Genomic DNA, 22,444 nt, shown 5'->3' with positions numbered 1-22,444 from the left:
TCCTTACCTTGGATTAACTATAGTTCAGTTCAAGCACGTGGAATTGTTAGATTCGGAAGTTAACATATTGTTTAGCTTTGATTAGCCATGTGTGGCACGTTGGGCTTCTTTTGCTTCCTTGCCGTGGCACCACAGATAGTTGCAACAAGTTTTGATTCCCGTTGCTTTGTGAAAGTATGAGTTTTCAACAAGTTTACATAGATTTTAAGCTTTAGCATGTTTAGTTTTGGTTGGCTATGAATTGGTTCTATTTTCTTATGTAAGGATAGAAAGATATTGATTTGGCTTGAGGTGTACATGTTTGGTTGTGAAAAATATGTTCCAGCCGCCTGTGGCTGTGTATATAGTGTTTGTATCTCAGTTTGGGGTCACCGGTACAGGGGAGACTCTGCCGAAATTTTTCGGTAGGGATTTCTCGAAGTTAAGTAGCGTACCGGTTAAGTAGTAGTAAGAAGGGTGGTTGTTATAGTTGGTATCAGAGCGATATCGACCTTTACAGTTAAGAGGAAAAAAAAATATAGTAGTCAAGTAGTGGTCCACCTTTAGAGAGTAGTAGTAGTGTAGAAAGGTGGGTCGCTACAGTTGGTATCAGAGCGATATCGACCTTTACAGTTAAGAGGAAAAAAAAATATAGTAGTCAAGTAGTGGTCCACCTTTAGAGAGTAGTAGTAGTGTAGAAAGGTCGGTCGCTACAGTTGGTATCAGAGCAGGTTCCATTCTCCAGCATCACACACACATCAGCATCATCCTTGCCGTCTCCAAGTAAGAAAGTATTTAAATCCTTTCTTTATTCTGCTTTCCTTATTAGTAACTGCAGTATAGAGTATTTGTTTTTGAATGCTTAAGTAAGATAGAAGATTTTGTTTCCCTTTTCTTTATTCATATATATATATGATTAGAAAGGGTTAGAGAAGCTATTTAGTCTTTTTCCTCTGCATAATTGGATGTCAAGAAGAGGACATCCCCGTACCGTTTATACTGAGAACCAAGATCAGGAGAACGAAGAGCCCAGAACCCCTGGGCCTATTCTCTCTGAAGTTGCTCAACTTCAGAGACAAGTAGCGAGCAGCAGCAAGTGATTGCCAATCTAATGGCCAATCAGAAGCTAGCTCCTCCCACTCCCCCAACCATTAATGTGGAGACCCCAGTGGTGACTGAAGTCCCATCAGCTGCCCTGGAAGTCGCCACAGCATCTAAAAGACAAGAAGCATATCTCATCCAGTGGCTGAAGCTGAAACCAGAAAGCTTCTCAGGAACGACTGAGCCCTGGGATGCCCAGGCTTGGTTCAAGACATTTGAGAGCACAATGGAGCTTCTTGACTGACCAGAAGTCGAGAAGGTTGATACCATTAAGTGTGCCTCTTTCTGCCTATCTGGAGATGCTTGTATGTAGTGGGAGCGAGTTAAGAGTAAGAGAGCAGTCAATCAGATGAGCTGGGTTGACTTCGAGACAGAGTTTTATGAAGAATTCTTCCGTCAACGGATCACCAATAAACATTATGAGGAGTTTATAGAATTTAGACCAGGTGACCTACCGGTAGAAGAGACGATCAAAAGATTTAACAGGCTAGCTCACCTTTGCCTATAGTTAGTAAGTACAGTGAAAGAACGAGTCGATCGATGCTCCTAATGCCGAGACCGAAATAGCACCTAATGTGAGTAGTAAAACTCACCGACCATAGATTGGTGAAGAGCTGGTCAGTAGGTATTAGAGAGAGCACTATCAACAACATCAAAGCACAACGAGCGCAACACAAGCCATCAAGATAAGACAAGACATGGGGAAACAGAGACCCCAATCAAGTAATCAGAACTGGAAGGACAAAGATAACAAGAAAGACCCAAGCAGAAGATGTTCGGTAGTCTGTGAGTATCCAAAGGTATTTTCAAGGGCTACCTGGACTACCTCCCAACAAAGAAGTGGAGTTTGAGATTGAATTGGTCTCTGCACCGGTCCAATTTCAAAAGCTTCAGATCGCATGTTTCCAGCAGAGTTGAAAGAGTTACAAGCACAACTACAGGAGTTACTTGACAAAGGCTTCATTCACCCTAGTCACTCACCTTGGGAGCTCCCGTGTTGTTTGTCAAGAAGAAAGATGGATCTATGCGAATGTGCATAGATTACAGAGCTATGAATCAAGTGACCATCAAGAACAAGTACCCCCTTCTCGATGACTTATTTGATCGGTTAAGAGGGGCAACAGTGTTCTTAAAGATAGACCTGCGCTCTGGGTACCTTCAGTTGAAAGTGAAAGAAATTGATATACCCAGAACGACTTTCAGGACCAGATACGGACACTACGAATTTGTAGTCATGCCATTGTGTGTGAGTCATACACTTACGGTCTCCAGAGACTTTATAACAGGTCTTCCAAGAACTACGAATGGATATGATGCAAAATGGGTAATAGTGGACAGATTGATCAAGTCTGCCCATTTTCTAGCCATCAAGGTGTTCCACTCCATAGAGCAGTTGGCACAACTGTACGTCAAGGAAGTGATCAGACTTCATGGAGTTCCTAAATCTATTGTTTCTGATAGAGATGGACGCTTCACCTCTCACTTTTGGGGGTGTGTTCAGACTGCACTAGGCACCAAACTCAAGTTCAGCACAGCCTTCCATCCTCAGATTGATGGACAGACAGAGCGAGTGAATCAGATTTTAGAAGATATGCTCAGGGCTTGTGCACAAGATTTTAAAGGTAGTTGGTGCAAGTATCTGTGCTTAGCTGAGTTTGCCTACAATAATAGCTATCAGGCCACCATCAGGATGGCACCATATGAAGCGTTGTATGGCAGAAAGTGCAGATTACCCATTTGCTGGCAAGAAGCAGGTGAAAGAAAAGAAATGGAAGTAGAACTGGGTATTCAGACAGAGCTAAGAGATGAGACTACTCAGGCTATCCAGAAGATCAGACAAAGAATTGAGACTGCCCAGAGTAGACAGAAGAGTTATGCTGACACACGCCGAAGGCCACTGGAATTCCAAGTAGGGGATTCAGTTTTTCTCAAAGTCGCTCCTATGAAGGGAGTAATGAGATTTGGCAAGAAGGGCAAATTAAGTCCTCACTATGTAGGACCTTACCTGATTACAGAGAGGATTGGGAAAGTAGCTTACAAGCTAGACTTACCACAAGACATGTCAGCAATACACAATGTGTTTCATGTCTCCATGTTAAAGAAGTGCCTCCATGACCCTAGCCAAGTGATTGAGCCTCAGTCAGTGCAGATCCAAGAGGATCTTAGTTATGAGAGTAGACCTACACAGATAGTGGACAGAGCAGTCAAGAGACTAAGAAGCAAAGAAGTACCACTAGTGAAGGTCGTCTGGCAGAACCAGAAGCACGAGGAAGTCACTTGGAGCGGGAGGACAGTATGAGACAGAAATATCCAGAACTATTCTAAGTTCGAGGACGAACTTTTTATAAGGTATGGGGAATTGTAACGACCCAATTTTCCCTATTTCAAGTTCTAAAAGTCCATAAAAATATTTGGAAATACTTTTAAAATATTCTAGAGATTTTTAGAAATTTTTAGAGTATTTTTACGTAATTTTTGGAGGTCGTTTAGTAGGGTTACAAAAGAAAGAAGTTTAAAAAAAAATGTTGAAGGTGAGATTCGAACCCACGACCTCGCCCAACCAGTTGAGCTACGCGGGTTTTGTTAACTAAGTATGAGAGAAATAGATTTAAGCTATAGTTGGAACGTTTAAAATAAATTGGAATAAAAGTGCACTGGAGGAATCGGCCCAAACCCTTGATTTGGTTAAAAGGCTAGCTGACCAACTGGGCTGCGCGTGATTTGTTAACCAAATATGTAGCGAGATGTATTTAAGTTATATTAAAGGGCAGAAATAAAACCTAGGTTATAAAAGGATAAGTTAAGAAGGATTAGGGGATATTTTCTCCCGAAACCCTTTCTTCTCCTCTGCTTCTCGCGTGCGACGGCACCGTTTCTGCCGAACGAAGAAATACGAAGCCCTAGCTTCATCTCCGGCGGCCGACGAAGGTCTTCTTCCGGCGAACCTTACGGATCCGAGCTCCTCTCATCGAAGAGAATGCGTGAGCACGAAGGAGAAGCCGAAGTCCTCATCTCTGTGAAGCCCTAGCTGCCTCCTTCCGGTTGTAAGTCCTAAAAGCAAAGGTGAGTTGCTACTCACCTGCAGTAGGATAGCTCCGGATTTCGTTTTCTTCTTGTTTTTTTCAAATTTTGCTGTGACGATTCTTAGTTTTTGCTTGCTGCTGTGAACCCTAAAGAAAGAAGAGAAGGATTAGTTCAGTTTAAGCATGAAGAACAGTAGCAAGATTTAAGGTTCTAAATTCCAGCAAGTTTAAAATTTGATTTCGAAGCATGTTTTGGAGGAAGTTTATAATTAGGTTGCTGCCATGAAACCTAATGAAGAATTGTTAGATTGATCCTTACCTTGGATGAACTATAGTTCAGTTCAAGCACGTGGAATTGTTAGATTCGGAAGTTAACAGATTGTTTAGCTTTGATTAGCCATGTGTAGCACGTTGGGCTTCTTTTGCTTCCTTGCCGTGGCACCACAGATAGTTGCAACAAGTTTTGATTCCCGTTGCTTTGTGAAAGTATGAGTTTTCAACAAGTTTACATAGATTTTAAGCTTTAGCATGTTTAGTTTTGGTTGGCTATGAATTGGTTCTATTTTCTTATGTAAGGATAGCAAGATATTGATTTGGCTTGAGGTGTACATGTTTGGTTGTGAAAAATATGTTCCAGCCGCCTGTGGCTGTGTATATAGTGTTTGTATCCCAGTTTGGGGTCACCGGTACAGGGGAGACTCTGCCGAAATTTTTCGGTAGGGATTTCTCGAAGTTAAGTAGCGTACCGGTTAAGTAGTAGAAAGAAGGGTGGTCGTTATAGTTGGTATCAGAGCGATATCGACCTTTACAGTTAAGAGGAAAAAAAAATATAGTAGTCAAGTAGTGGTCCACCTTTAGAGAGTAGTAGTAGTGTAGAAAGGTGGGTCGCTACACCTCGGCTGGGGCGGGCCCCACTTGGACCGAACCGGGAACGCCACTAGAATTACCCATCATGTTGACGACTGTACATCACTCCAGCCGCCACTACTCTCGAGTGACCGAGTGGACAGTTTGCATAGTAGCTATCTAGCTACGTAGCAATAGGCCTGCTACTCACAACTTCAGCCGACACTACCCATGAGTGGTCGAGTGCGGCACGACAGGACAAGCGGCATGCTCCAGCCGCCACTACCATGAGTGACCGAGCATGCGACCCTAGCCAACGACCCTCTCAACCACAAGGGAGACATGGTCGCATGCATGCAATGACATGATGCATAAAATGCAACAGTCATTATATATATATAAACAAAAATCAAGTATGCTACATGAAGCCAGCATGCTCAATAAGAAACATGTATCAATAGCGGTCAAAGCAAGTAAACATGGTATCTGGTGTCCATACCCAATATCTAATATCCAGTATCTGGTATCTATATATCCAGTATTTAGTATCTGGTGTCTGATATCTACTAAATATCATGGATAGCAATGAGAAACTGTATAGATACAGAAATGAGTAGCTCAAAGATCGAGTGGATAAGTATCAAGCACGGGAAAAATACGAGTGGAGTCAAAATAGATACAGTAGCTAAACTAAATGTATAAATCTCATGCACTAGGGTCAAAATACTAAAGAGATAAAGCAAGAAATACATGCCTTTATCTATCGATCGTGATAAGGTAAATTCCACATCATGATGATCGTCCCATACTAAAGTCCTGCATAAATCAATATATATATTTTATTTATCTAAATTCATAAGAATTAAATTAGTTAAATAAAATCCCTAACCCAATTAGGATAACTCCACTCAAATATGATCTCTGATTAATCCTCCAAATAATCCTTAATCGCACAACCCAAATTAAAATAGGCTAATCATGAATCCATCCTACAAAATTCATCCACCCCAATTAATCCATCATTTAATCCATGACTTAGCACAACTAAACACTCATCAACCAAACTACACGGATTACAACCTTAAATGAAATCTAATACACGCCCATATTAACCCAATACCATCATCAACAATCAACTAATTCATCACCGAAATGCAAACTGATCTCCAAGCACATAATGAATCTATCCTCTATCCATAATTAACATCTCTAATTATAGAATGAAATCAATCCAATACCGCCAAACAAACAATGGATTTAATTCAATATTAATCCAATTTATATACTTCTTACCCCAAACTAGATCTGCAGCAACTTCCCCTCCAAACGCAACTGTGAAGAACAAGAGTTGTTGTCCTCTGCTAGAATAGGTGACCTATCCAGTGGTGAACCCGAGCAGCAATCCTCCACGTAACAGGGGTTCTCACAGCTAAGGATTTGCAACCCAACAACCCCAATCCAAGTGACACCTTTGTAGACACCCGGCTGAAGAAGCTGCTGCTGGAATCATGAGCAAAGGTAGAAGATAGGGTGACACCGGCGACATAGGGCAACGTGGTGCTGACCTAGACTAGGGCAGGGCTCCGAGAAGGGTAGAAAATGCTCCGGTGGAAGGAGACGGTGTTGGACATCCCTCGTCCAAGATCTGAGTGATAGATCGTTTGAAGCGATTAAGGGGTGAATATCGCTCCTTTTAAAAACTATTTCTTTTCTTTTATATCAAAGTCGTGCAGCGGAAATAATAAATGAGACAAGGTTATTTACTTCGTTCGGAGTCTAGCTCGACTCCTACTCGAAGGCTCGCGGTCCTTGACCGCACCGGTGAGCAAGGCACTATAATCCTTCTTTCCGAAATTCTCGGAAAGAAGTGAATCGTACAATGGAGCAAGATAGTAACACACTACTATCTTGCTTTAAAAGAAATTACAATGCAAGCTTTAAGTAAAATATACCGACAACGAAATTGAAGATGGAGCTTAGGTCGGCACTTTAGGATGCAGTAGCTTGCTGAGCTGATGAAGACGAGTTGTTCACAGAGCAAGAATTTTTATCAGAAAGTTGTTTTTGGCCTCTGACTTCGAGCCTCAATTTATAGGTATGATGGATATTCGGTCGACCGATCCCTCTGTTCGGTCGACTGAACCAGCTCCGATCCCTTCCAGCTGGAGTCTGATGCTGGCTCGATATTCTACATTAACTGGACTTCAATGGTTCGGTCGACCGATCCCTCTGTTCGGTTGACCAAACAGGCTCCTTCCCTGTTCGTCGAGATTTGTCGTGATATGCATTTACTGCGCCTTTAATATTGATGGTTCGGTCGACCGATCATTGGGTTCAGTCGACCGATCAGTGTAGTTTCCTTCTGCATCTGATCATTGCTGATTAAACTGATCTGTGCTGAGTCATCTTGGTTCGGTCGATCGATCCGGCCAAACCTGCAACATAGTATTAAGCAAAGTATCCCTGCAACACAGTACAAAAGAACTCTTCATAAATGGCTTTAATTGCTAAGGATTCCTAAGTTTTGCACCAACAATGATGGAATACTTTTAAATATTGTCAGGATATGCCTAAGGTATTCTCTCACCCATTTGATGTATAATAGAGTTTTCAAAAATGAGTCATAGAGATTTTGAAAAAGCCTTATTCCATTAAAAATTGAGTAAATTTGTAGTATCTTTTCAAAATAATTTTGAAGAATGCACTAAGCAAAATCTCTCAAGAATATGTTTCAAAAAGTATTCCAAGACATAAAGTATTTTTGCAAAAACATGATATAGAAGTTTTAATGCTTGCAAAAAATTCTTAGAATATTTCAAAGTATGAAACATAAAGTTGTAGAGGAATTTTCAAAGTATTTTTCAAGCTATGATTTTTCAAAAAGTATGAGTTTGAAAAATATGATTTTGAAAAGATAATGCTTGAAGAATAATTTTGTAAAAATAATAATTTTCGTTAAAAAAATTGATTAAGAGATTTTAAGATTAAAAAAGTTTTATCAAGCAATTTTCAAATAGTGTTTTGAAACATTTTTCAAAATATGTTTTCAGAAAATATGTTCTTCAATCAAGTCTTTCACCCTTAACTAGACACTATTTTTAGATATCCTTGTTACCCACAAGGAAGACTTTTCTATGTGTGTCTAAGGGTCACAATTGACTTAAGGTTCTAAAGACTTAGGCAGTGAATAACAACAATTTATATATATAATACACCCAATCAATCATCAATCAAAATTTGAAAATAATTCTTAAGAAAATAGATATATAAGTTTTCAAAACATGTTTAAAATAATTTTAAATTTTAATTCTCTTAGCATCTCACCCATTCTAAATTTTCAAGTATGCAAATCCTATAATTGTGTGAGATGGCTTTATTGATTTTGAATTTGGTGAAACTTAAATTTTAGTTAAACTTTGATTATTGTAAGTTAAATAGATGGTAATATTTATTTTGTGAATTACTTGAGTTAATGTTTAGTTTAGAAATTGTAAAGTTATTAAGTGGATTTGGCTAAGAATTGTTTATAATAGCTATGGTTATAGGTTGATTGCTAGATTATTGATTGATTTAAACATAATTTAAAATTAGTTTCAATGTAATTTAGTATTATTATTAATTAGAGTAAGAATTAATTTTAATTGTTGATTAAAGTTTCATTATTAATAGTTACGAGTTAATTGATTATGAATTATTATTAATTTCTTAGAAATTAGGTAAAGATTTTAGGATTGGTTATAAAAGTTTAATTTTGTTTAAGGTTAAAGTACTTTATTTGTTGATTAAAGTTAAGATTTCAAGTTGAGATTTATTAAGAATTAATTAAGTGTATTAAGTTTAAAATAATTTTAATTAAGTTTTAAAATAATTTTAATTAAGTTTTTAAAATAATTTTAATTAAGTTTTTTTTAAAAAAAATAATTTTAATTAATTTTTTAAAAATAATTTTAATTAAGTTTTTTTAAAATAATTTTAATTAAGTTTTAAAATAATTTTAATTAAGTTTTAAAATAATTTTAATTAAGTTTTAAAATAATTTTAATTAAGTTTTTAAAATAATTTTAATTAAGTTTTTTAAAATAATTTTAATTAAGTTTTTTTAAAAATAATTTTAATTAAGTTTTTTAAAATAATTTTAATTAAGTTTTTTTTTAAATAATTTTAATTAAGTTTTAAAATAATTTTAATCAAGTTTTAAAATAATTTTAATTAAGTTTTAAAATAATTTTAATTAAGTTTTTTAGAATAATTTTAATTAAGTTTTAAAATAATTTTAATTAAGTTTTAAAATAATTTTAATTCAGTTTTAAAATAATTTTAATTAAGTTTTTAAAATAATTTTAATTAAGTTTTTAAAATAATTTTAATTAAGTTTTAAAATAATTTTAATTAAGTTTTAAAATAATTTTAATTAAGTTTTTTTAAAATAATTTTTAATTAAAAAATAATTTTTAATTAAAAAATAATTTTTAATTAAATTAGGTTTGAATTAAATTAGGTTTGAATTAAGTTATGTTTGAATTAAGTTTGAATTAAGTTAGGCTTAAATTAGGTTTGAATTAAGTTTGAATTAAGTTAGGTTTGAATTAGGTTTGAATTAAGTTAGGTTTGAATTAGGTTTGAATTAAGTTAGGGTTAATTAGAATTGAAAAGGTTATTGAACCCATGTTAGATTCAAACTTAGCTTTGGGTTAATCAAGCAGGCTTCCTAAGGATAAGTTTCAGTTCAGTGGCGAGGTATATGACCTACTTGAATATCATTAGACCACTTGCTGAAGACTTTCCAAACTGTTCCTGCCCAAAAAACTTAATACTAAATTTTGGTCTAATTTGCCCATGTTTGACTAGGGTAGTTTTGGTCAAATCCACTAAGTCTAGTGCACCAGGTAGAATTCCATATTCAGCCTAGACATGCCTTCGACAAAGTTTCCTTGACGTACTATCATCCCAATCCATTCCGGTGCTATGTTGTAGGGTTTGGTAAACCTTTTTAATCTAACCATTCTAAACTAGTAACATAAAGAAAAGATGCATGACATGTTAAATAATAGATAAATATGCATGAACATGGCAAGTCATACAATTCAAACAAGTCATACATAATTTATTATTGTTTAGTTGTTTATTTATTGTGTTATTGTTTTATTGATTTGTTATTGTTTTATTGATTTATTATTGTTTTATTAATTTATTATTATTTTATTGTTGTTGTTATTATTATTATTATTGTTATTGTTATTATTATTATTAATTTGTTTCATAATTAAGGGGTACATGATTATAATTAGGTTTTGATTTATAATCTAGATTTTGTGAGTTGATAAAATTTTTAATAATGTTTTCTAGTTTAACAAGTTTATTTTGCAAAACATTATTTTGTTTTTCTAATTTTCTAAACTTTGATTTATAGTTTAGTTTCTTATTTTTATTTAAATTTTTTGTTAAATTATGTTTATTTAATTCTAGATAATTATTATTTTGATTTAAATTCAAATTATCTTGAATAAATAAACTTTGATTAACTGAATTGGGGTCTTGATTAAGATTTGAGTTGATTTGATCAATTTTAATTATATTTGAATTAATTAAGTTTTTATTAGTTAGATTATTTTTGTTAAGTAATTTTAATGTTGAATTTTCATGCATTTTTAATTTTATATTACCATTCAAGCAAGAAGGATCTAAAGCATGCAAATTTTCATATAATTTAAAATTATTTACCATACTAGCTCCCCTTGAATCCTTGAGTCTTTTCTCCGTGCATTGAGATTTGTAGTGTCCCATCTTTTGCACTTGAAACATTCGATGTGGTCCTTCCTTTTCCGGACTCTAGGCTTCGGCTCCTCCTTTGCCTCCGGTTGTGTAGATCAACTCATTGGGCATTTATTTTTGTAGTGCCCCTTTTCACTGCAATTAAAACACGTTATGTGTTCTTTAAATTTTGTGTTTAAAATATTACCTTTTGAATCCTCATTAGGATTCTCCCCTTTGACCATTTCCGTTTCGGATTCAGGCTCAAGTGTTGGGTCAGACTCGGGTTCAGATCCATTAGCCTCCTCCTCGGCCACTAGAGCGATGAGGCCGATTTGGTCTATATCTTCTAGATCCGTTCGAGGATAGCTCTTTAGATTCGGATTCGTGCTCACTTTCGCCTTGATCTTCTAGCCTCGACGGGGTCTCATGAAGCTTGATCAACTTGGTCCACATCTCGAATGCATTCTTGTAACCTTCTAGTTGACACAAAACTTCATTAGGCAAAATATCTATTAACATATTCATTACCTTTTTGTTCGATTCTGAGTTTCGAGAAGGTTGTCTTAGTGCGATCCAGTTGTCCAAATTGTTACTTCCAACGAAGCATTCCATCATTGGCCTCCAAGAACTGAAGTATACTTGATCATACGGAGGAGGGTCATAGATACTTCGTCCTTCTTGATATGATATCGACATTCTTGCAAGAAAAGATTTAAAAAATATTTCCAAGACTTTTGTCTTGGGATTAGTAGTGCTTGAAAGATAAATATACGAAGAAAAAAGAATATGCTAAAAGAAAAGAAAAAAGTTTTAAAATGCTTTGAAAATCGGTTAAGAAATTTCAGAGTTAACCGACTCGATACCAATTGATAGATCGTTTGAAGCGATAGAGGGGGGTGAATATCGCTCATTTAAAAAACTATTTCTTTTCTTTTATATCAAAGTCGTGCGGCGGAAATAATAAATGAGACAAGGTTATTTACTTCGTTAGGAGTCTAGCTCGACTCCTACTAGAAGGCTTGCGGTCCTTGACCGCACCAGTGAGCAAGGCACTATAATCCTTCTTTTCGAAATTCTCGGAAAGAAGTGAATCGTACAATGGAGCAATATAGTAACACACTACTATCTTGCTTTAAAAGAAATTACAATGCAAGCTTTAAGTAAAATATACCGACAACGAAATTGAAGATGGAGCTTAGGTCGGCACTTTAGGATGCAGTAGCTTGCTGAGCTGATGAAGACGAGTTGTTCACAGAGCAGGAATTTTTTATCAGAAAGTTGTTTTTGGCCTCTGATATGATGGATGTTCGGTCGACCATCCCTCTGTTCGGTCGACCGAACCAGCTCCGATCCCTTCCAATTGGAGTCTGACGCTGGCTCGATATTCTGCATTAACTGGACTTCAATGATTCGGTCGATCGATCCCTCTGTTCGGTTGACCGTACAGGCTCCTTCCCTGTTCGTCGAGATTTGCCGTGATCTGCATTTACTGCGCCTTTAATATTGATGGTTCGGTCGACCGATCCTCGGGTTCGGTCGATCAATCCTCGGATTCGGTCGACCGATCAATGTAGTTTCCTTCTGTATCTGATCATTGCTGATTAAACTGATCTGTGCTGAGTCATCTTGGTTCGGTCGACGGATCCTCTGGTCCGGTCGACCGATCTTCTGGTCCGATCGACCGATCCTCTGGTCCGGTCGACCGATCCGGCCAAACCTGCAACACAGTATTAAGCAAAGTATCCCTGCAACACAAAGGTTAGCACAGTAATATATAATGCATGAGTATGACAGTTAGGACTGTCTTGATCTCAACTTGGAAACCTTCCCGGTTTCTTTAGTTGGATCAGCGACCTTAAGTTGTTCCCTTTAGGAACCCGACCTCACTGTCGCTCTTCCAGTTACATACCTCAACTTACCTGCCAAACATAATCCTCCAGACATGTTTGGTCTTTTGTCTGCTTAGTGTCTGATCGCCTGATCTACTAAGACTTTTCCTACAATACCATATTAGCCAACAATAATAATAGTAATACAGAAAATAATGGTAAACCTAAACCTAGATTTACCGAGATCCGCTGGTCCGGTCGATCGCGTGCGGTCGACCGGGAACCATCCGATCAACCTTGCTTGGAGTTCACTCCTCCAAGACTTCTCGTTACCTAAGGTTATCACCCCCTAGGATTTTCTCCACTTGGCTTCACTCACCAAGACTCAGTATTCGACTACCCAGGGATCAAGTCCTCCGACCTATCCACCTGGTTTCCATGACATACCGAAATTTCCCTTACCTAGCCTACAACTAGGACTCAGTATTTGGCTACCCAGGGATCAAGTCCTCCAGACCTATCCACCTGGCTTCCACGATATACCAAGATTTTCCTCCTTGCCTAGCCTCCAACTAGGACTTCCCTTGCCTAGCCTACAACTAGGACTTCCCTAGATCAAGCTCCATACATACTTAAGCATACTTAAACATATTTGTCTGACATTAAAACTTTGGAGGTCAATTGCACCAACAATAGGAGCGATCGACACCAATGAGATCGAGAGAAAGGAGGGATGCGCCGTCGGTGAAGAGAAGATGATCAGGGCTCGCACGAGTGAACGTCCACGGCTAGGGCACGAGGCGACTGCAGCTAGGGCACAATGATTGGTCGCCCTTGAAGTTGTGATGTTGGCCGATGCTGTGGAGGTTCACCGGTGACAAGTAGCACAACATCGATCAGCGGTGGTCAACTTGAGGCAGTCGATGGTGACCTGGCTTCGCGTAGAGAAGGGAGAGCGGCAAGTGAGGGAGAAGAGAAGAGAACGACATGAGGAGACGTTCGGGATCGGGGAAAGAAAAGGGGTTTCGTCGTTTTAAAGCTAGGAATAATAATATTAATCTCAAACTTAGGCTAGCTTTAATTAAAGCCTAAGTTTATTCGTTAATCAACTCCCTCTTAAATGGTCTTCCAAACAGGCTTCCATCTAGCTCACTAATTCATCCGCTCAAAACGAGTCATACGGACTCCGTTTAAATTCCGAAAAATTCCTAAAAAATCTCTGAAAATTCAATAAGATTATTTCTCAAATAATCTTATTATTTATTTATTATTTGGATGTCGTATTGTACATAAACATTTAACATTTTGAAGATTTAAGAATTAATTGAGTTTGAAATTATAATTTGAAAATATGATTTATTAAGATTATAGAAATCAAATATGATTAATTATTAAGATTTTGAATCAAATATAATTTGAAAATTAATTATCATATGATTTGAAAATTAATTATCATTTTAAAATAATTAAGATTTTTGAAAGTCATTAAAATCAATTGTGATTAAGATTTTGAAAATTAAGTCACTTGAAAGTAATTCACTTTTTGAAATTAATTATGATTTTTAAAATTAATTATAAAATTAATTATGATTTTTAAGCTAATTAAAAAATAATTATGAAATTAATCATGAATTTTAAAATAATTATGAAATTAATTATGAATTTTTGAAATAATTATTAAATTAATTATTAATTTTTAAAATAATTATGAAATTAATTATGATTTTTAAAAATAATTATGAAATTAAACTTAGTTATAAATTCGAGATTAAGATTAAAATTAATTAAGTTAAATTTATTAAATTGATTAAATTGAATTAAGGTTGATTAATTAGATTGAATTAAATTAGGTTAAATAGATTCGACTAAGTTCATTTTAGGTTCATCTCACCCGATTCTAAGTTGTCAATCAGGGAACCTTATGTATTTTTGTGAGATGGTTATCTTTTTAATTTAGATTATGTCTAAGGATTAATTTACATTTGAGTTAAACTTAGGTTTTTCGATTAGTTAATTAAATATATATTTCAAAGATTGGCTCCCAGGTTGTGACGAGGCACTAGGCCTTCTTGGATATGGGATTATCCACCACTTTTAGATAGAGCCGTTCAAAGAAATTATATATTTAATTTTCTTTTTGAAACCCCTAGATTTAAATCAAGAGTAAATTATGCCTAGGTCCTTAATCTATCTTAATCTAAACAAGTATAATAAAAAGTAGTAAAAAACAAGCATCAAAATAAATTCTATTTTATAATAAAAATTGTCTTTTTATTGGCTCCCCCTGGATCATAGCCTCGATATGGTCTATCAAGGTAATGGACTTGATTCTTGGGGACCCAATATTGACCAAGTCCAATTCGATTGACCAAGTTAGACTTGGGGACCCATGCTTGGACTATGTTTCTATTTGATCTATTTACAAGTGACAAATATGATTTGAATTTATGTTTGCGTTTAAACCCAAGTCCAGATCTATTGTAAACAGCTCTTTGTTTTCCAAAAATCAGATTAAGATTCTTAGAACATAATGTGAACCGTTCCAACGTATCTTTAAGTTCTTTAACTTGAGTTTTCAAATTGATATTTTTTTCCTCAAGCTTTTAGACTTGAGTTGAACTTTCAATTTGAACTAGCTCAGTCAAAGGACTCAAGTTAGTCACTTCCTTAAGGGATGTTACCTCCTTTTGGAGTGACTTAACCCGGACGTTGGATTTAGCTAATTTCTTTAATAGATAAGACACTAAATTTTCTAGATTAATGCCAGAAATTAAAGAGCTTACAGTGGGTTTGGGTCCTTCGGAAATGGATACGGATCCGTGGCTTCGCTCGGACTCAGTTTCTGATTCACTCTCAATTTCGGACTCGGACTCGGTTTCGACACTATTCGCTTACTTCGTCGGATTCGGATTCGTCTGATGACTCGGACCATGTTGCCTTCAACACCTTCCTTCTTCGTTGCTTCTGTTTTGGACAATCTGGCTTGTAGTGTCCCTTCTGATTGCACCCGTAGCACGTAACTCCAGTCTTTTCCTTTGAACTTGGTTGAACCTCCTTGGACTGGATCACCTTTTTGATGTTCTTCTTGTTGAGACCCTTCTTCTTTTTGTGGATCCTTCTCACCAAGTCGACGAGTTTGGCCGTGAGCTCGTCATTGTCATCATCTGAATCTGGTTCTTCTTCTGACTCTGACTCGGTTCTGCGTCTTGGTTTTGGTTCGCGCGCTCTTGTTTTAGCTTCTCGAGTTGTGCTTGTACCTGCAACCAAACCAATTCCTTTCTCGATTGGACGTGAGTTAATCTGTTCATGCAGTTTGAATTTTGAAAACAATTCATCCAACTTAATAGAAGAGAGATCCTAAAATATCTTGTAAGCATCTACCATGGATGCCCACAAGGTATTCCTTGGAAAAGCGTTTAGAGAATACCTGATTATGTCTCTGTTTTCTACCTTCTGTCTGATTGCGTGTAGATCGTTGAGGAGATCTTGAATGCGGGCATGCAATTGGCTCGCCGTTTTACTTTCCTGCAATTTTATATTATATAGCTTATTAAGAATTAAATCTCTCTTGCTTACCTTGGTGTCGGACGTTCCTTCATGAAGCTGGATCAGTTTCTCCCACAGTTCTTTGGCGCTCATGAACGGGCCGACGCGGTTCAACTCCTCCTTCGTCAGTACACATTGGAGGGTGCAGGTCGCCTTGGCATTTGCTTCTACTTTTTTTATAAGATTCGCGTCCCAGTTCTCGTACGGTAGTGGCTTGTCGGCGCTGTCAGTTGGTATTTCCAGCCCGATTTTGACGATCATCTAGACTTCAAAATGAGTCTGGAGATACGCCTCCATCCAGCTCTTCCACTAACCGAAGTCATCTCCGGTGAAGAGCGGTGGACGAGCGGTGCTATAACCTTCTTGAAGAGCCATGAAGACTTGCGATAAAACTTGCACACAAAGTAAACAAAAACTTATCCCAGGAATAGATCCTGGATTTGTAGTGCGGTTTAAAACAAGAATAAAAGACGATCTCGAGTGGTGTTGCACCAACTTCGAGACAAGAATCCGATTATGAAAAAACTAGATCGGAGGATGGCAAGAATACCGATTCCGATCGACTCCGAAAAACTTTAAAAATACCATGAAAATTTTGCTTGACTGGTGGTTGCAGCAAATCAAAGCGACCCCACTCTGATACCAATTGTTGGATCGAGAAGCGCTAGTGGTGGGGGGGGGTGAATAACACTCGTGGCTTTCACTTGTTCGATTTTAAGACATATCGAGAATAAACGCAGCAGAAATAATGAAAGGAAACAAACACACAATCACAAAGACTCCAAGATTTACTTGGTTCGGATCCTAGGGCGACTCCTACTCCAAGGCCCACGTTCATTGAACTTTTACTTTGGGTAACAACTATAATTCCGAAAAAGTGTTACAAATTAAGTATAATAAAAGTTGTATTAAACTTTATACCGACAACAAAAGCACTCAGTTTGAAGCTCCTGGTCGTCGGAGACTTGCTATAGCCTTTCTGGATTGTCTATTGCGCAGCACAAAGAAGAATGATTGCTTGGAAGTTGTTGTAGTAAGCTGCTAGTCGAGATAGCCTTAAATAGGCTGTTGAGGGCGTCTCCAATGCCTCATGGTGGCACCTCAAACCCCAAAGTCCATCCCGACATCAACGTTGTCGATAAGCCTCGCTGTCTCCCGCTTATCCGCCTGAGGGCGCCTCTATCATCACTCTAAGGTGCCTCTAAGCAGCGGTCCAGGGCGCCTTCAAGTCCCATGGAGGCGCCTCCAGCTCCTCTGCGCAGCTAGCTCACCCATGCACCCGAGGTAAAATGTGCACTTTAGTCCCTGTAAAATATGTTAGTCCACAAAACACCAACATACCCTGCAAGACAAAGTTAGCACAATATAAATATGATAAATTAAGTAATCGACAGTCACCGGACTGTTCGGTTCTGACTTTGGATTTCCGACTAGAAACCCTAAGTCGAGCCGACACCTACTGTTCCCTCTTTCGAGGAACGCATCCTCACCTACTCCACTCAGGAGAGCATACCTGATGTCAGTCCGGTCCTCCTGACCGACTGGGCTTTTGCTTGGTGCTCGAGTCTTCCGGTCTTCATGCTGGACGCTTGCTCCACAACTTGTCCAAACTTTCACCTGGTTCGCGACACCAGGATTTTCACCTAGGATTACCGCCCCTTAGGATTTTTGCACGAAGTTTCGACCTGCCAAGACTTTTCGCCTAGGGTTACCACCCCCTAGGACCTAGGGTTACTGTCCCCTAGGGTTTTTCCTTTGCCTAACCGCAGTTAGGACTTTTCTTCACCTAGAGTTACCACCCCCTACGATCTAGGGTTACCACCCCCTAGGGTTTTCTACCTGCTAACCACAACTAAGACTTTTGCCTAAGTAACCTTAGGACTTTCCTGTAAAGTCATTCACACATATCAGATCACAAAACAACTTAACTTGAACCCTTTGCCATAATCAAAACATCGATTCGATCGTCGGATGCTTCCCACACCAACAAATTGTTCATCCCATAGAGGGAGTGTCCTAGATCATATGACCGAGGGGTTATAGTAACAAGGGTATCCCGTTACTAGAGGTCTAGAGCATTACTTTGAAAGGAGAAGTAATTCTCCACATGGAAGTAGGGAATTGGACATCATTGTTGTTTCTATTTCTATATTAATGAGTGCTAGTGTGTTCTTGTGATTTATAACCGAGGGACCCTAGTGACAGGAGTATCCCATTACCAAAATTCATAGGAATCACTTCCCTTCAGTAGCATAGAATATGAATCTAACTTCCTTAAGTGTATAGGAATAGAGGGTAGGCAATATGTGATCCATGTTACATCGATTGACATCACAATAAAACCGAACCCTTAGAACATTTCCCAAACCAAGTTCCTCAACACCCTTCTTGTTTCTCTTCTTCTTCTTCTCACTTTACTTCTCTTCTCTTAGTTTATAACTCTCAGCCCTCGATTTTTTAGCTAATTCATCATGAGTAATCACTAGTGCTTATAACCAATCCTCATGGGATCGATAATATTTCATTACTTGACGACACCCATGCACTTGTGGACACACATCAAGTTTTTGGAGCAATTACCGGAGACTGCACTTATAACATTAGTTGATAATCACTTGAGTTAGTTTAAACTTATTTTCTTTTTCATATTATGAATATTTCTGCAATCTTGTTTTCGTAGATAACTAGCATTAGCTTACTTTTTTCCCTGCAATTTAAATTCATCACTTTGAATTTCCTGCATTTTGTTTCTCACTTCTATACGTGAAAACATTATTTTTCTCTGCAATTGGATTTTCTTATTGAAATTCAAGAAATCTTGCTTTTGTATGCAAAGATCTAATATTGTAGGAAATCTATTTCCACTTGATCCTGAAATTAATAGAACCTATCATAGAAGAAGAAACGTGCAAAGATAATAAGGAGAACAAGCATCATTTGATATGGCAAACAACCCCCTTAAGGTAACCTAGCACCGTACGCTTATGGGCTTCGGTCTAACATCATCAGACCCTCTATTGAAGCCAAAAATTTTGAGATAAAGCCTGTAGTGATTCACCTGGTGCAACAAAATTTGTTTAGGGGAGGGCTACTGAAGACCTAAATCAACACTTAGAGGTATTTTATGCGATATGTGGGATAATGAAAATGAACGTAGTCCCAGCTGAAGCAGTGAGATTATTATTGTTTGGTTTCTCCTTGAGGGATAGAACCAACTTGTGGCTCACTTCCATGCCTACAAATAGCATCATATCATGGGAGTAGTATGAATAATTATTCCTTGACAAATTCTATCTACCAAGCAAAATTGCGCACATGCGAAATTTGATTGTGAGTTTTAGACAAGCTGACATAGAGACCCTATATGAAGCTTGGGACAAATTCAAGAATATGCTCAGACTTTGCCCCCACCATAGATTTGAGAAATGGTTAGTCATCCACACATTTTATAACGACATCAACTACCATACCAAGTGTCTCTCGATTCTGCTGCTGGAGGGGCATTAATGAACAAAGGACTTGATGAAGCTGATGAAATAATAGAGAGTGTGACTCGTAACCATCATCAGTGGGCGTTTGAAAGAAGTGGTAGCTCCTTTTCTGGAAACCCAACTAAGTCATCAGGGAATTTGATGTTGACGCGGTGACACATATGTCTGTTGGGTCTTTCAAGCCGCGAAAACCGCTTTTTCGCGTCACAGAAACCCCGAATCACCCATGCAACTGGATCTCGTGCGAAGAAAAATTTCGAAAACACGAATACGAGTTTTAAACGACGATCTATAGTAGATCTACAAAGGGAAAACATTTTTACCTTCGAAGCGTGCCCTCGCAAATCCCACTCGTCCAACGGTACGCCGGATCTCGAAGTTGTCAACGTAGACAACTCTCTAGTGATATCCACACGAACAAGAGGTGTTCTCTAACACTCAAGGATGGAGAAGAGAGCACCCAAGTGTGCTAGCACTTTCTAGGGCTCTCGGATAGGATTTGGAAGAGAGAAAAGAGAGAAAGCGAAAAGGAATCTTATACACTCACTAGTAGTATCCTCCTTTGTGACCTTCACTTTCTCTATTCTCTTGGAACACAACTCACATATCTTCACCCTCCATGAAACCCCACGGCAACAGTAGTAAGGAGGAGGAAGAAGCCAAAGAAGATGAGACAATTACTATATATCAATGCCACTAATTGCCACAAAATAAAATCCCTCTTCACATTAGTGTGGTCGGCCACACAATAATTCCCTCATTTAATGTACGGCCACATTAAATGGACTAGGAGGTGTTGTAACCTCCATGAGGTGGCACACCTCATGAGGTGGAGATGATGTGGCTGCCATGTAGGATAAGTCATCCTCCAAGAAGTGGCAATTCATCAAGTCAAACTTGATGTTTCAACTTCCCATTTTGGTCAAGTCAAAATTGACCAAATCTCTTCCATGTTGAGTTGAATTCATTCTTTGATTCAAGCCAATTTCAATCTAATGAATCTCAATTCATTAATATATATTGACTTAATAAATCAAATTTAAATTAGACTCATTCAACAATTGAATCTAATTGAGTCTAACTCAATAAGTCTAATTTAAATCAATCCGAATCTAATTGGTTCATCATATGAACCTAATCCAATTGGTTCATCATATGAACCTAATCTCCATCCACTTGTTCTTTGTGTGTGACCCAATAGGTTCTTGTAACGTTGGCAATGTTTCTAAACTCCTTTAAAAACATAAGCAATGAGCGGAATCTAGCAATACATCATTGCTACCCAAGTTACAAGAAATGTTGAGATCCAACATCACCTTGTGACTACTAATTGTGACTCCTCACAAAATATGACAAGTGTCCTTCTATCCTAGACATCTAGATTGATCAATATGAGGCATAGCCCATGTCATCCTCTAATCAATCTAAAGCTTGAACTCCAAGTAGACTCACTCAATCAAATGAGCTCAATATCTCATATTGACTCATTTGGGCATGGCCATACACTTCGTGGTCTCACTCTATCAAGAATATCGATGTCTCTCCCGTCATATAGGAGGGATAGATCCCATCTACATCACTCACATCCCTCTGCATAATTTGTTATATACCCAGTAATCGCCTTTATAGTCCACCCAGTTACGGGTGATGTTTGACGAAACCAAAGTACATAACTCCTTATGTAGGGATCTATGGTGACTTCAAGTCTAAGGACTAGTAGTCATACTAATAGCCACATGAGAAAGTATATGACACTCATATAACGATCTATGATACTTTCTCATGGCGGGTCATTCAGTATACATTCTCTAATGTATACCCATGTGTCAACTTCATATCTCTATATCCATGACTTGTGAGATCAAGTCATCGAGTTGACCTACATGCTAGTCTTATTGCATTAACATTGTCTCTGAATGTTAATACTCGACTAGGAATGATTTAGAGTAGTGTTCCCTATATCATCTCACTATCGATTCAACCAATCGATTGATATAGGTAAGAACCTTCTACTCTAGGATGTTATTATACTTAGTTTATTTGGCACCAATACAAATAAGTATAATAACCAAAAACCAAATGCCTTTATTTATATAAAATATGATACAACAAGTCCAAAATGTAATCACCAAATGATTGGCTCTAGGGCTCTAGCTAATAATCTCCCACTAGCACTAGTGTCAATCAGTGTAGGCTCTAAGCCCAAATGACCTAGTGTGACCATCATGCTTCCTCTGTGCCAAAGCCTTGGTCAAGAGGATCTGCGATGTTAGCCTCAGAGGTATTTCAGAAATTCACATTCTCTCTCTCGACAATCTCAATGAGATGGGCAGCGTAGTATGTTTGGTCCGGTGTGAGCGGGTTCCTTCGTTTGTCTTATAGCTCCATTGTTTATTTTAATCAGAGCTCAATAGGGTCAAGAATGCTAGAACCACCCTGCCCGCTGATGAACTCATAACTAAATCGCTTCCTTTCGCCTCGATGCAAAGAATAAATTTCGCTTCACATTGTAGAATTAGCTCTCGTGTCACCGTCAACTCTTCCACCACAAGACCACCGTTAATGCAAAACACGAACTCGATCGCGATTTATAGTCATCCCGGTTTGGTGGAAGCTAGCATCACGTAACCCTTTACGTATGGCTCATCATCGCTTCCATATATCAAGAAATATTCTTTAGTCCTTCTAAGTACTTAAGAATATTCTTGACCATTATCCAATGACTTTCACCGATCTCGACTGGGTATCTCGCCGTCATGCTCAAAGACACGAGACATCGTGTCGGCACAGCACGGGCGTATACGATGTATCCTACGGCCAAGCATAAGGACTGACCACGCAGCCTCTAGAAGAGGACCCGAGTCTTGAAAGACTC

At 37.9% G+C, this 22,444-nt stretch overlaps 1 protein-coding gene and 1 non-coding gene across 2 annotated transcripts in view; both read right to left on the bottom strand.

The window, feature by feature from the left end:
- LOC122022632 (rust resistance kinase Lr10-like) overlaps positions 1–22,444 on the bottom strand; it is a gene marked incomplete in the record, with an annotated part of 142,714 nt that overhangs the window by 105,205 nt on the left and 15,065 nt on the right.
- Positions 19,394–19,497, bottom strand: LOC122025975. Its single transcript, XR_006123964.1, has one exon. It is a non-coding gene; the product is annotated as a small nucleolar RNA R71 (small nucleolar RNA).

The sequence above is a fragment of the Zingiber officinale genome, chromosome 9B, assembly GCF_018446385.1.
Source record: "Zingiber officinale cultivar Zhangliang chromosome 9B, Zo_v1.1, whole genome shotgun sequence".
Classification (NCBI taxonomy): Eukaryota; Viridiplantae; Streptophyta; class Magnoliopsida; order Zingiberales; family Zingiberaceae; genus Zingiber; species Zingiber officinale.
The sequence above is the reverse complement of the archived record's forward strand: the minus strand, read 5'-3'. Positions and strand labels throughout refer to the sequence as shown.